The sequence below is a fragment of the Puma concolor genome, chromosome A3 (genome assembly GCF_028749965.1).
Source record: "Puma concolor isolate L17-30 chromosome A3, mPumCon1.1.hap2, whole genome shotgun sequence".
Taxonomy (NCBI): Eukaryota; Metazoa; Chordata; class Mammalia; order Carnivora; family Felidae; genus Puma; species Puma concolor.
In genome coordinates this window covers 66696779-66711087 of record NC_141669.1, presented here as the reverse complement: position 1 = coordinate 66711087, position 14309 = coordinate 66696779, and the positions used below count along the sequence as shown (strand labels likewise).

Sequence of the window (14309 nt, the reverse complement as noted above, 5' to 3'; positions counted from 1 at the left end):
GCCTGCAGATAAGGAGTTTGGGATAAGCAGAACTCAAACTCAAAGGTAGAAAACAAGGCACAGATGTATGAAGAAACAGCCCATTTTACCAAATGTGGAAACACATAAATCTTAACAGTACTGTACCTTGTTGCTTTCTTCTGGTACATTCAACATGCTATTATACTGTGAATACTTCTGGCAACAGAAGGTATTTAGGAGATCAAATGGTGAAATACGAAAATGTTGTTTTTTGGTTTTCCTACTGCCCCCAAGTGTCTGGTACAACATGGCTGTTCCCATATGGCTGTGTTTAAGGACTTCACCCTCAGATCCCTCACAAACTTGCTTTTAGACAATATCTCATGCTCTGGATCTTTTCTTCGTTGTTACCATCCAGAGGAAGGATGGGATTCATTGACCTGAAATAATTGTGTCTACTTCCCTTATACACACCTGTTCCTAGACACGTACAGGAAGGTAGACGGTTGGAAAAATATTAGCATCAATATAACATTTTACACTTTTACAATAGGAATGTTTTAGAATTAATTCCTTATCCCCAAATAAACTCTACTTATATAACAAATTAGTGGAAATTTCAGATGATGTCAGGATAATTGAATAGGTATCTGGGAGCGGGCAGACCTTCTAGTGTTTTACAGGATTTTATGCATAAGGTCAAAGCTGCCTTGGAATCTTCACTTGTTTTCTATTGAGAAAAGTCCCTATTACTTCCATAAAAGGGTCTTAATGCAAGCTTCAAAGAAAAATGCAGATTTGTAATGAAGGAAGAATGGGTCCTTATTCTAAAGATATTTGGCCAGGGGTGCCTGGGTGGCTCAGTAGGTTAAGTGTCTGATTTTGGCTCAGGTCATAATCTCACAGTTCATGGGTTTGAGCCCTGTGTCAGGCTGTGTGCTGAGAGCTCAGAGCCTGGAGTCTGCTTCGGACTCTATCTCCCTCTCTCTCTGCCCTTCCCCTGCTCATTCTCTCTCTCTCTGTCTCTCTCTCAATCTCTCTAAAATAAATAAGCATTAAAAAAAGATGTTTGGCCAAAAAATACAAAGATTAAATGGTGTCCCCAATATTTCATAGCAGTCTAGATGAGGACAACCCGGATTCCTATACTGTTTTCACTGTATTATTCTAGGACTTTTGTATGCTTGACAACTCTTGTTCACATTTCTTCTCTTTTTCCTTTTTGCCTCATCGGTATTATTTATACTTTGTTTCCATATATGAAAAAATATCCTTCCAAACAGTTAAAATTCCTATAAAAGTGCTTTTTTGTTTTTTAAAGAATGAAGGTAGGTACGAATCTACTTTTGCAGGATGGAGAATATTTAGGAGATCCAAGTCATATTTATATTATTATTGATACTGACATTATACTTGACTCATCCCTCAAAAATCACATATGGTGGAAACCTTTTATAATTGCTTGTGTTGAGTGGATTTGAGTATCTCATTTACTGATGAGGCATGATTTCTTTGGAATTCTTTTGTTTATGAAAATATGCTTTGTATATCATCTACCTGAATTTGTATAATAATTAACTTTTGCAGAACTTAAGAAAATAATTCCTTCCTGTTTAAGCACTAAAATGTGCTTTTTAAATTTTATACCACTATAAAGCATAATTTTGTTTAGCATTAAGGAGCTGCATTGGTCAAAATATTAAACTATTTTTGGTTTGTTTACTCATTTTCAGTTGTCAAAATAAGCATAATTGGAAACAGCTGCCTTGAGATTGTTTTTGACAACTCTTCACATTCAGATCTAACATGGATAACTTTAAGAAAATGAGCCTTATCTAATTATGATTTTTCCTAGAGTATATAGTCAGATTGCTATTCTGCAAATAGAAGATAATTAAAAACAGAAACTGATCATTTAAAAAGTAGTACCACAGTTTTATAGAAAGACATTTTCCATGGCTTTCTCATTTTTACATAAATTGATTAGCTTCATTTGGCTATTTTATACACATCAACATTTTACTAATCTTTGGGATGATTAAAATGTAAGATTAATAAGATTAATGAAGTGTTTCCCTACCCTTTTATTCTTGTCCTCAAGCTGTACTTAAACTTTTTGTAATTTCCAGGACAGCTTAATAATATGATTTGATATTAATTAGTAAGAGATTTAGAAATTTTCAATATTTTAATACATTTTGTGATTAAATAAGTACATTTATTTTAATAGTTCCTCGGGTTAATTTATCTCACTCTAAGTGAGCTCTTGATTAAATTTAGAAATTAGGAAGCTATTGGAAATTTTTTTTAAATACCAGTTTTATACAAAATCCTATACTATTGGATAACTTTTTATTCTAAATTTATCCCTATAGTACTTACAATTTATTTTTGGAATTTAAAAAAGAAATATCGTGTGCTTAGATATTCTCTGGTCTCTCCTAGACCAGAGAGTTTGGCAAAGACCAGAATAAGGATAATCAAAGACACCTAACATGCATCTGAAAGTATGGGAACTGATAATTTTACTGTTAATGCTAGGATTCCATTCCTATGTGCGCATTAACATAACTCAAAAAAGAAGGAATTGGGCTCAAAAAAACTTTGATTTTACATGGCAATATGGTAAGGCATAAAGAACACTGGACTATGGGTTGATGGTCCTGTGTTCCAAACTTTGCTTTTCTTTAAGCCATTTCTCTAGGCCTCATTCCCACCCCCCCACTCCCAGATGTAATGATGATGGTGGATTAGATGAGTTTCCTGTTTTCACCCTCTTTGATATTTTGGAATATTTGGAATGCAGTCTACAACTGACTCCCTCTCATGTTTCCTACACTGTCCAGCTCAAACATTTTGCATTTTCCTCAAGGTCTACACTTTATCACACTCATTGACTGCAGATGACTGTAATTCTGAGAACAACAAAAATAGCACATCATGAACCCCAGTAAAAACAGAACCAAGGCAACAACACTTTGTTTAACACAAGCCCCTAAGTAATGAAGACGTTCTGAGTCTTTACTGAGAAGTTCCTCATGAAAAAAATAATTCATCTCCAACTTCTGCCATCTATATGTAGTAGGTGGTGATCCTTGCCCATATGGTAACCATATGAGGAAATGACTGCTTTTGCCCGCCATCAACAGAATTCCTGTTACCTTGGTAACCTTGCATTTTTTTCCCTTCAATACCTGCTGTATTCTTTGTTTGGGGAATCAATTCTATTAATGATTGGACTCCATTATAAGACTCCATTATAACATTAAAAGTAAAAATACTTTCTTTTTTTAAAAAGATCTACTCTTTTAGCAACTTTCAATTATGCAATATAGTATTATTAACCGTAGTCACGATGCTGTACATTACATTTCTCATTACTGATTTATTTTATAACTGGAAGTTTGTACCTTTTGACTTCCTTCACTAATTTCTCTGACTGCCATTTCCCCTTTCCCACCTCTTCCTTGCCTCTGGTAACAAGCAATCTGTTTTCTGTATCCATGAGCTGGGTTGCTTTTTTCTTTTTCTTTTTCTTTTTTTAAGATTCTACATATAAGTGAGAACATCTTTATTTGTCTTTCTATGACTTAATAGGTGACTTATTTCACTTAGAGTAATGCCCTTAAGGTCTATCCATGTTGTCACAAATGGCAAGATTTTATTTTTTATGGCTGAATAATATGTCATTCTCTCTCTATATATATTTATCCTTCTATCTATCTAGATCTATCTACATATCTATATCATATTTTCTTTTATTTTTTTCTTTTAATGTTTTTATTTTTTTAGAGAGACTATGAGCAAGGGAGGGGCAGAGAGAAAGGGGGACAGAGGATCCAAAGTGGGCTCTGCACTGAGAGCAGTGAACCCAATGTGGGGCTTGGACTCATGAACTGTGAGGCTCAACTGACTAAACCACCCAGGTGCCCCTCTGTATTTTCTTTATCCATTCATCTGTTAATAAATACTTATGTTGTTCCCATGTCTTGGCTTTTGAAAATAATGCTGCAATGAACATGAAGGTGCGTGTATCTTTTTGAGTTAGTTTTTCCATTTTCTTTGGATAAATACCCAGAAGTAGAATTGCTGGACCACATAGTTCCATTTTTAATTTTTTGAGGAAACTCTACACTGTTTTCCATAGTGGCTGCACCAATTTACATTTACATCAACAGTGCACAGAGTTTTCTTTTATTAATGTTTTGGTCTCTGAGTTTTTAATATTGTACACTTTGCTATCGAAGATCCTTCTGCCTCAAACAGGGTGTGTTCTTCCTCCTTTCAAAGACTAGCTCCTGCACTTGTGTTCTTCTGTCTCTCAGAACATTGTTCCCTCTACTCTGAACACCATCTTGCATCTTTAATATTTCCTCATTGTAGTCTATTTGTCTGAAATCATGGTACTCTTCTTTATCTGGAAAAAGGCCCTTTTCTTTTGATTTACTACTCATGTTATTTCCCTTTTACTACCAAAAGTCTTGAAAGGACCGTATTCACTTTCTCTGCATTAGGGTGATCCAGAAAGTCCAAAACTGTTTGTAGCCTGACTTCTGCCTTCAACAATCTGCTGAAGCCACTCTGTTTAAGGTGACTAAAAATTTTTCCATCACTGAGCACAATCACTTTCTCTCAGTCCTCCAAACCACTGCTGGAAAAATACTGAAAATCTTTCCTCCTTTGGTTTCTTTACATTATGTTTTCTGTTTTCCCCACCTTTCTGCCAGCAATTATTTGTCTCATCTTTCTTCTATAACTTTAGTGTTTCCTCAAAGATTTGATCAATTTGATCTTAGCATCTTTTTCTTCATTAAAAATGTTTTAATTAATTAATCTATCTATTTATTTTCGAGAGAGAGAGTGAGAGAACATGAGGGAGGGGCAGAGGGAGAGGGAGAGAGAGAATCTTAAGTAGGCTCCACCCTCAGCGTGGAGCCTGACACAGGGTACTCTCCCACAACCCTGGATCATGACCTGAGCACAGTTTAGCAACTGGATATTGGATATTCAAATCTTTTCCCTATTTTTATTCCTGTGTACTTTTTCCTTGTTATTTGTAGCAGTTACTTATATTCTGGATAATAATTACTTATTAGTTATATGCATTCCAAATATCTTTTCCTATTCTGAGAGTTCTTTACACTCTATATTGTTGTTTATAAGCAGTTCTTAATTTTAATTCATCAGTCATTTTTTCTAATATGAGTACTTTTTGTGCTTGTTTAGAAAATCCTTCCTGGAGTGCCTGGGTGACTCAGTCAGTTGAGCATTATACTCTTGATTTAGCTCAGGTCATGATCCCAGGTTGTGGGATTGAGTCCCATGTTGGGCTCCACACTGAGCATGGAGCCTGCTTTGGAATCTCTCTCCCTTTTTCTCTCTCTCCCCTGCTTGCACTCTCTGTCTCTCAAAAAAAAAAAAAAAAATCCTTCCCTTGTCCAAAGTCAAGAAGAAATAATCCTGTGTTTTCTAAAATTTGCTGGATTTCAGTTTTGTGCATGATATAAGAGTCCAGTTTCATTTTTTTCATTGTCCCAGTATCATCTTTTGGAAAGTTCATTCCATCCTCACTGCTCTGCAGTGCCATCTCTGTCACAAGCCAGGTGTCACACAAACCTATTTCTATGGTGTTTCTCAGATCTCCTGCTCTATTTTTCATCTACTTTTCTGTCCCTGTGCCAATACCATAATGTTCTGATTACTATAGCTTTGTAATATGTCTTGTTGTCCAGTAGAACAAATTTTCTTCTGGATGTTTTCTCTTCAAAAGTACTGTTATGAGCTGAATTGTATCCTTCCCCCAAAAGATATATTGACATCTCTAAAACTTCAGAATATGACTTTTTTTTTTTTTTGGAAATAGGGTGATTACAGTAGTAATTCATTAAGATGTGGTCATATTGGAGTAGGGTGAGCCCTCATTCTTTTTTTTTAATATTTATTCATCTTTTTTTTTTTTTTTTGAGAGGGAGAGAAACAAAGTGTTTGCACTCATGCTCATGCAAGGGAGTGGTGAGAGGCAGAGAGAGAGAGGGAGAGAGAATGATGTGGGGCTCAGTCTCATGAACTGTAAGATCATGACCTCAGCTGAAATCAAGAGTCTGATGCTCAACCTACTGAGCTACCTAAGCGCCCCAGGTGAGCCCTTATTCTAATATAATGGGTATTCTTATAATATGCTGGCCATATAAAGACAGAGGCACAGGGAGAAGGCTATGTGACCACGAAGGCAGAGATTGGAGTTATGCAGCTGCAAACCAAGAAAAGCTGAAGATTTTCAGGAAACCGCTGGAAGATAGGAAGACACAAGGAAGGATTCTCTGTACAGGTTTCAAAGGAATCCTGTAACACCCAGATTTTAGAATTTTCGCCACCTGAAATATGAGACAATAAATTTGTTATTTTAAGTCACCCAGTGTGTGGTACTTTGTTACATAGAGCATCTCCAGGAAACTAATACAAGTGCCTTGATTGCTTTTGGCCTTTTGCGTCAATATAAATTTTAGAAGTAGTTTGTCAAGTACCATAAAAGCTTGTGATTTTGATAAGATTGCATGAATCTACAAATAAATTTGGGGAAGAAGTTACATAGTTTTACTATTGAGTGTTCCAATAGTTGAATATAGTATTCTTCTCCATTACTTAAGTTGTCTTAAGTGTTCTGAACAAAGTTTTATGATGTTTTTTGGGAATGTTTATTTATTTTTTAGAGAGAGAGCACACAAGCAAGGGAGGGGCAGAGAGAGAAGGGACAGAGGATCCAAAGCAGGCTTTGTGCTGACAGCAGAGAGCCCGATATGGGACTTGAACTCACAAACTACAAGATCATGATCTGAGCAGAAGGCAGATGCTTAACCGACTGAGCCACCCAGGCACCCCTCTAAGATTTTCTTTATAAAGGTCTTAGAAATCTTTCATTAGATTTATTCCTAAGTAATTGGTAATGTTTAATGCTATTGTAAATGATGTCTTTTATAAACTTAGGTTTTCCATTTGTTGCTGGTATAGAGAAGAAATAGAGTTTTTGGACATTGAATTAATATTCAGTGACTTTACTAAACCTTCTTGGTCTAAATTATAACAGTTTATTTGGGTTTTGTATAAAATCATTATCATCTGTAAATAATGATAGTTTTTTTTCTCTACTTTAGTTTCTTATTTTTAATTTTTTAAATTTCTTCCTGAATGGGTCCTTCCCTACAATGTTGATTAGAAACAGTGATAGCCAGGTACTTAGGTGGCTTAGTTGGTTAAGTGTCTGACTCTTGATTTTGGCTTAGGTCATGATCTTATGGTTGTGAGATTGAGGCCCGGAGTCAGGCTCTGCACTGGGTGTGGAGCTGAAGGCTGCTTAGGATTCTCTGTCTTCCTCTGCTCCTCCCCCCTCTTTCTCTCTCTCACAAAACAAAACAAAAAACAAAAACAAGAACAAAAACAAAAAAACAACAAAAAGAAACAGCGATAGCAGTCTTCCTTGTTCTGTTCCTGATTTCCAAAGGAAAAATTTTAGCATTTAAATTAAGTGTGATATTTGCTGTATGTTTTGTAAATATCCTTTATCAGATTAAAAATATTTCCTCCTGTTTGTTGTTTGCTAAGAGTTTTATTTGGTTAAATCATAAGTGAGTGTTAAATTTTATTAAGTGCTTTGATCTGCATCTATTGAGATGATCATATTATTTTTCTCTAATTTGTTAATGTGGTGAATTACATTACTTAATTTTTTAATATTAAACCAGCCATGAATTTCTAGGATAAATACACCTTAACCATGATCTATTATTATTTGTACATGTTGCTAGATTAGATTTATGGATATTCTATTAGAATTTTTGCATCTCTCTGGTCATAAGTGAGTTTGGTCTGTAATGTATTTTTCTTTTCTTTTTTTTCTCACAGTTAAAAATTTTTAAATAATAAACTTTGGTTTTCAGAGTAATTAAATGGAAAGTAGAGTTTCCATTCACCCTTGCCACCATCCACAATTTTACCTATTATTAAAATCTTGCATCAGCATGATACAGTTATTACAATTATTAAACCAGTACTGACACATTTTTTTTTTTTGTAATAATCTTTCTTATATTGTCATTGTCAGGTTTTGGTATCAAAATTATGCTAGCCACATTAAATGAATTGGACAATATTTCTTATTTTTCTATTCTTTGGAAGAGTTTATGTAAAATGGGAATTATTTATTCTTTGTATGTTTGGGAGAACTTAAGAGTAAAGTCATCTAGTCCTGGAATTTTCTTTGTGGGCAGGCTTTTTTAAAAAAATTACTGACTTAATTTCTTTAATAGTTATAGGACTTTAGAGTTTTCTATTGCTTTTGATGCCAGTTTGATATGTTTTTCTATGATTTTTTTCTACTTCATTTAAATTTTCAAAACTTACTGGCAAAAGATGTCAATAATATGCTCTTATTATTTGTTTACATGTGCAGAGTCAGTAGTGCTGTTCTCTTTTTTACTTCTGATATTTGTTATTTGTTCTTTCTTCCTTTTCCTGATTAATTTCATAATAATTTTATCAATTTTTAAATGTTTATTTTATGTTTTGAGAGAGAGAGAGAGAGAGAGCACAATCAGTGGAGGGGCAGAGAGAGAGGGAGACACAGAATCCAAAGCAGGATTCAGGCTCTGAGCTGCCAGCACAGAGCCCAACATGGGGCTCGAACCCACAAACCGTGAGATCATGACCTGAGCTGAAGTCAGAAACTTGACCTGAGCTGGAGTCGGACACTTAACCAACTGAGCCACCCAGGTGCCCTAAATTTTATCAATTTTGTTAGTCTTTTAAAAAAGAAACTTTTAGTTTTGTTGGTTTTTCTTCATTAGCTGCCCTCTATCTTTATTATTTCTTTCCTTCTGCTTTCTTTAATTTTATTTTTCTTCTCTTTGTCTAATCTCTTGAGATAAATATCTAGCTTATGAATTTCCATTCATTCTTTCCCTTTTTTAAAAAATTTAGATTCAAGTTATTTAACATATAGTGTAGTATTTGTTTCAGGGGTAGAATTTAGTGATTCATCACTTACATAAAACAGCTAATGCTCATTTCAGCAAGTGCCCTTCTTAATACCCATCACCCATCTATCCCATCTCCCACCCATCTCTCCCCCATCAACCCTCAGTTTCTCTATATTTAGGAGTCTTATGGCTTGCCTCCATCCATGTTTTTATCTTATTTTATTTTTCCTTCCCATCCCTTATGTTCATCTGTTTTGTTTCTTAAATTCCACATATGAGTGAAACCATATGATATTTGTCTTTCTCTGACTGACTTATTTCACTTAGCATAATACATTCTAGTTCCATCCACATTGTTGCAAGTAGCAAGATTTCATTCTTTTTGATTGCCAAGTAATATTCCATTGTGTATATATTATATACTGTATCTTCTTTATCCATTCATCAGTTGATGGACATTTGGGCTCTTTTCATAATTTGGCTATTGGTGATAGCATTGCTATAAACATTGGGGCACATGTGCCCCTTCAAATCTGCATTTTTGTATCCTTTGGATAAATACCTAGTAGTGCAGTTGCTGGTTCATAGGGTAGTGCTATTTTTAACTTTCTGGGGAACATCCATACTGTTTTCCAGAGTGGATGCACTAGTTTGCATTTCTACCAACAGGCAAAAGGGTTTCCCTTTCTCCACATCCTCGCCAACTTCTGTTATTTCCTGAGTTGTTAATTTTAGTCATTTTGACAGGTGTGAGGTGGTATCTCATTGTAGTTTTGATTTGTTTTTTGGGTGTTGAGTTTCATAAGTTCTTCATAGATTTTGGAAACTAACCTCCAAAGTGATATACACATTCAATGAGTGATGTTGAGTATCTTTTCATGTATCTGTTGGCCATCTGCATATCTTCTTTGGAGAAGTGTCTATTCATGTCTTTTGCCCATTTCTTCACTGGATTATTTGTTTTTTGGGTGTTGAGTTTCATCAGTTCTTCATAGAGTTTGGATACTAACCCTCCAAAGTGATACACAAATTCAATGCAATCCCTAGAAAAATAACGCCAGCATTCTACACAGAACTAGAACAAATAATTCTAAATTTAGTTTGGAACCAGAAAAGACCCTGAATAGCCAAAGTAATGTTGAAAAGAAAAACAAAGCTGCAGGCATCACAATTCTGGACTTCAAGCTGTATTACAAAGTTGTAATCATCAAGACAGTATGGTACTGGCACAAAAACAGAAACACAGAGCAGTGGAATAAAATAGAGACCCAGAAATGGACCCACAAATTCATGGCCAACTAATCTTCAACCAAACAGGAAAGAATATCCAGTGGAAAAAAGACAGCCTCTTCAGCAAATAGTGTTGGGAAAACTGGACAGAAACATGCAGAAGAATGAAACTGGACCACTTTCTTATACCACACACAAATAGATTCAAAATGGATGAAAAACCTGAATATAAGACAGGAAACCCTCAAAATACTTCAGGAGAAAACAGTCAGCAACCTCTTTGAACTTGGCCCCAGCAACTTCTTACCAGACATGTCTCCAGAGGCAAGGGAAGTAAAAGCAGAAATGAACTATTGGAACTTAATCAAGATAAAAAGTTTTGCACAGCAAAGGAGACAATCAACAAAACTAAAAGGTAGGGCACTTGGGTGGCTCAGTCAGTTGAACATCCAACTACAGCTTGGGTTATGATCTCATAGTTTGTGGGTTCGAGCCCCGTGATGAGCCCCATGTTGGGCTATGCACTGACAGTGTGGAGCCTGTCTCCCTCACTCTCTGCCCCTCCATTGCTCTCTCTCTCTCTCTCTCTCAAAATAAATAAACATTGAAAAAAAAACAACTAAAAGTCAACCGACAGAATGGGAGAAAATCAACAAAATTAAAAGTGATTATTTTCTAATGCATTCAGTTTATATATTTCCTTCTAAGTACTATCATAGCTGCATCTTAAAGTTCTAATATTCAGGTTTTTATTTTTTATTTATTTTTATTTTTTATTTTTATTTTTGTTTTTTAAAATTTATTGTCAAATTGGTTTCCATAGAACATCCAGTGCTCATCCCCAGCAGGTGCCCTCCTCAATGCCCATCACCTACCCTCCCTGCCCTCCCACCCCCCATCAACCCTCAGTTTGTTCTCAATTTTTAAGAGTCTCTTATGGTTTGGCTCCCTCCCTCTCTAACTTTTTTTTTCCCCCTTCCCCTCCACCATGGTCTTCTGTTAAGTTTCTCAGGATCCACATAAGAGTGAAAACATATGGTATCTGTCTTTCTCTGTATGACTTATTTCACTTAGCATAACACTCTCCAGTTCCATCCACGTTGCTACAAAGGGCCATATTTCATTCTTTCTCATTGCCACGTAGTACTCCATTGTGGATATAAACCACAGTTTCTTTTTCCATTCATCAGTTGATGGACATTTAGGCTCTTTCCATAATTTGGCTATTGTTGAAGTGCTGCTATAAACATTGGGGTACAGGCGCCCTTATGCATCAGCACTCCTGTATCCCATGGGTAAATTCCTAACAATGCTATTGCTGGGTCATAGGGTAGATCTATTTTTAATTTTTTGAGGAACCTCCACACTTTTCCAGAGTGGCTGCACCAGTTTGCATTCCCACCAACAGTGCAAGAGGGTTCCCGTTTCTCCACATCCTCGCCAGCATCTATAGTCTCCTGATTTGTTCATTTTGGCCACTCTGACTGGCGTGAGGTGATATCTGAGTGTGGTTTTGATTTGTATTTCCCTGATGAGGAGCGATGTTGAACATCTTTTCATGTGCCTGTTGGCCATCTGGATGTCTTCTTTAGAGAAGTGTCTATTCATGTTTTCTGCCCATTTCTTCACTAGGTTATTTGTTTTTTTGGGTGTGGAGTTTGGTGAGCTCTTTATAGATTTTGGATACTAGCCCTTTGTCCGATATGTCATTTGCAAATATCTTTTCCCATTCCGTTGGTTGCCCTTTAGTTTTGTTGATTGTTTCCTTTGCAGTGCAGAAGCTTTTTATCTTCATGAGGTCCCAATAGATCATTTTTGCTTTTAATTCCCTTGCCTTTGGGGATGTGTCAAGTAAGAAATTGCTGCGGCTGAGGTCAGAGAGGTTTTTTTCTTGCTTTCTCCTCTAGGGTTTTGATGGTTTCCTGTCTCACATTCAGGTCCTTTATCCATTTTGAGTTTATTTTTGTGAATGATGTAAGGAAGTGGTCTAGTTTCATTCTTCTGCATGTTGCTGTCCAGTTCTCCCAGCACCATTTGTTAAAGAGACTGTCTTTTTTTCCATCGGATGTTCTTTCCTGCTTTGTCAAAGATTAGTTGGCCATACTTTTGTGGGTCTAGTTCTGGAGTCTCTACTCTATTCCATTGGTCTATGTGTCTGTTTTTTGTTCCAATACCGTGCTGTCTTGATGATTACAGCTTTGTAGTAGAGGCTAAAGTCTGGGATTGTGATGCTTCCCTCTTCAGTCTTCTTCTTCAATATTACTTTGGCTATTTGGGGTCTTTTGTGGTTCCATACATATTTTAGGATTGCTTGTTCTAACTTCAAGAAGAATGCTGGTGCAATTTTGATTGGGATTGCATTGAATGTGTAGATAGCTTTGGGTGGTATTGACATTTTAACAATATTTATTCTTCCAATCCATGAGCACGGAATGTTTTTCCATTTCTTTGTATCTTCTTCAATTTCCTTCATAAGCTTTCTATAGTTTTCAGCATACACAGCTTTTACATCTTTGGTTACGTTTATTCCTAGGTATTTTATGATTCTTGGTGCAATTGTGAATGGGATCAGTTTCTTTATTTGTCTTTCTGTTGCTTCATTATTAGTGTATAAGAATGCAAGTGATTTCTGTAAATTGATTTTGTATCCTACAACTTTGCTGAATTTATGTATCAGTTCTAGCAGACTTTTGGTGGAGTCTGTTGGGTTTTCCATGTATAATATCATGTCATCTGCAAAAAGTGAAAGCTTGACTTCATCTTTGCCAATTTTGATGCCTTTGATTTCCTTTTGTTGTCTGATTGCTGATGCTAGAACTTCCAACACTATGTTAAACAACAGTGGTGAGAGTGGACATCCCTGTCGTGTTCCTGATCTCAGGGGAAAAGCTCTCAGTTTTTCCCCATTGAGGATGATATTAGCTGTGGGCTTTTCATAAATGGCTTTTATGATCTTTAAGTATGTTCCTTCTATCCCGACTTTCTCGAGGGTTTTTATTAAGAAAGAATGCTGAATTTTGTCAAATGCTTTTTCTGCATCAATTGACAGGATCATATGGTTCTTATGTTTTCTTTTATTAATGTGATGTATCACAATGATTGATTTGCAAATGTTGAACCAGCCCTGCATCCCAGCAATGAATCCCCCTTGATCATGGTGAATAATTCTTTTTATATGCTGTTGAATTCGATTTGCTAGTATCTTATTGAGAATTTTTGCATCCATATTCATCAGGGATATTGGCCTGTAGTTCTCTTTTTTTTGCTAGGTCTCTGTCTGCTTTACGAGTCAAAGTAATGCTGGCTTCATAGAATGAGTGTGGAAATTTTTCTTCCCTTTCTATTTTTGGAACAGCTTGAGAAGGATAGGTATTATCTCTGCTTTAAATGTCTGGTAGAACTCCCCAGGGAAGCCATCTGGTCCTGGACTCTTATTTGTTGGGAGATTTTTGATAACTGATTCAGTTTCTTCACTGGTTATGGGTCTGTTCAAGTTTTCTATTTCTTCCTGTTTGAGTTTTGGAAGTGTGTGGGTGCTTAGGAATTTGTCCATTTCTTCCAGGTTGTCCAGTTTATTGGCATATAATTTTTCATAGCGTTCCCTGATAATTGCTTGTATTTCTGAGGGATTTGTTGTAATAATTCCATTTTCATTCATGATTTTATCTCTTTGGGTCCTCTCCCTTTTCTTTTTGAGAAACCTGGCTAGAGGTTTATCAATTTTGTTTATGTTTTCAAAAAACCAACTCTTGGTTTCATTGATCTGCTCTACAGTTTTTTTAGATTCTATATTGTTTATTTCTGCTCTGATCTTTATTATTTCTCTTCTTCTGCTGGGTTTGGGGTGTCTTTGCTGCTCTGCTTCTATTTCCTTTAGGTGTGCTGTTAGATTTTGTATTTGGGATTTTTCTTATTTCTTTTTTTTTTTTTTTTTTATATATGAAATTTATTGTCAAATTGGTTTCCATACAACACCCAGTGCTCATCCCAAAACGTGCCCTCCTCAGTACCCATCACCCACCCTCTCCTCCCTCCCACCCCCCATCAACCCTTAGTTTGCTCTCAGTTCTCAACAGTCTCTTATGCTTTGGCTCTCTCCCACTCTAACCTCTTTTTTTTTTTTTTTTTTTGTTCCCCTCCCCCATG

The 14309-nt window shown here is 35.9% G+C and overlaps 1 long non-coding RNA gene across 3 annotated transcripts in view; it reads left to right on the top strand.

The window, feature by feature from the left end:
- Window positions 1-8054, top strand: part of LOC147582518 (uncharacterized) — a 37273-nt gene extending 29219 nt beyond the window's left edge. For 2 of the 3 annotated variants that reach the window (XR_015249218.1, XR_015249217.1), the window contains one exon: window positions 5928-6372. This is a non-coding gene — a long non-coding RNA (uncharacterized LOC147582518). Of the gene's footprint in view, window positions 1-5927; window positions 6373-6671 lie in introns of those variants that run through there. The other variant, XR_015249219.1, reaches the window with a different exon arrangement.
- The last annotated feature ends 6255 nt before the right edge of the window (window positions 8055-14309 follow it).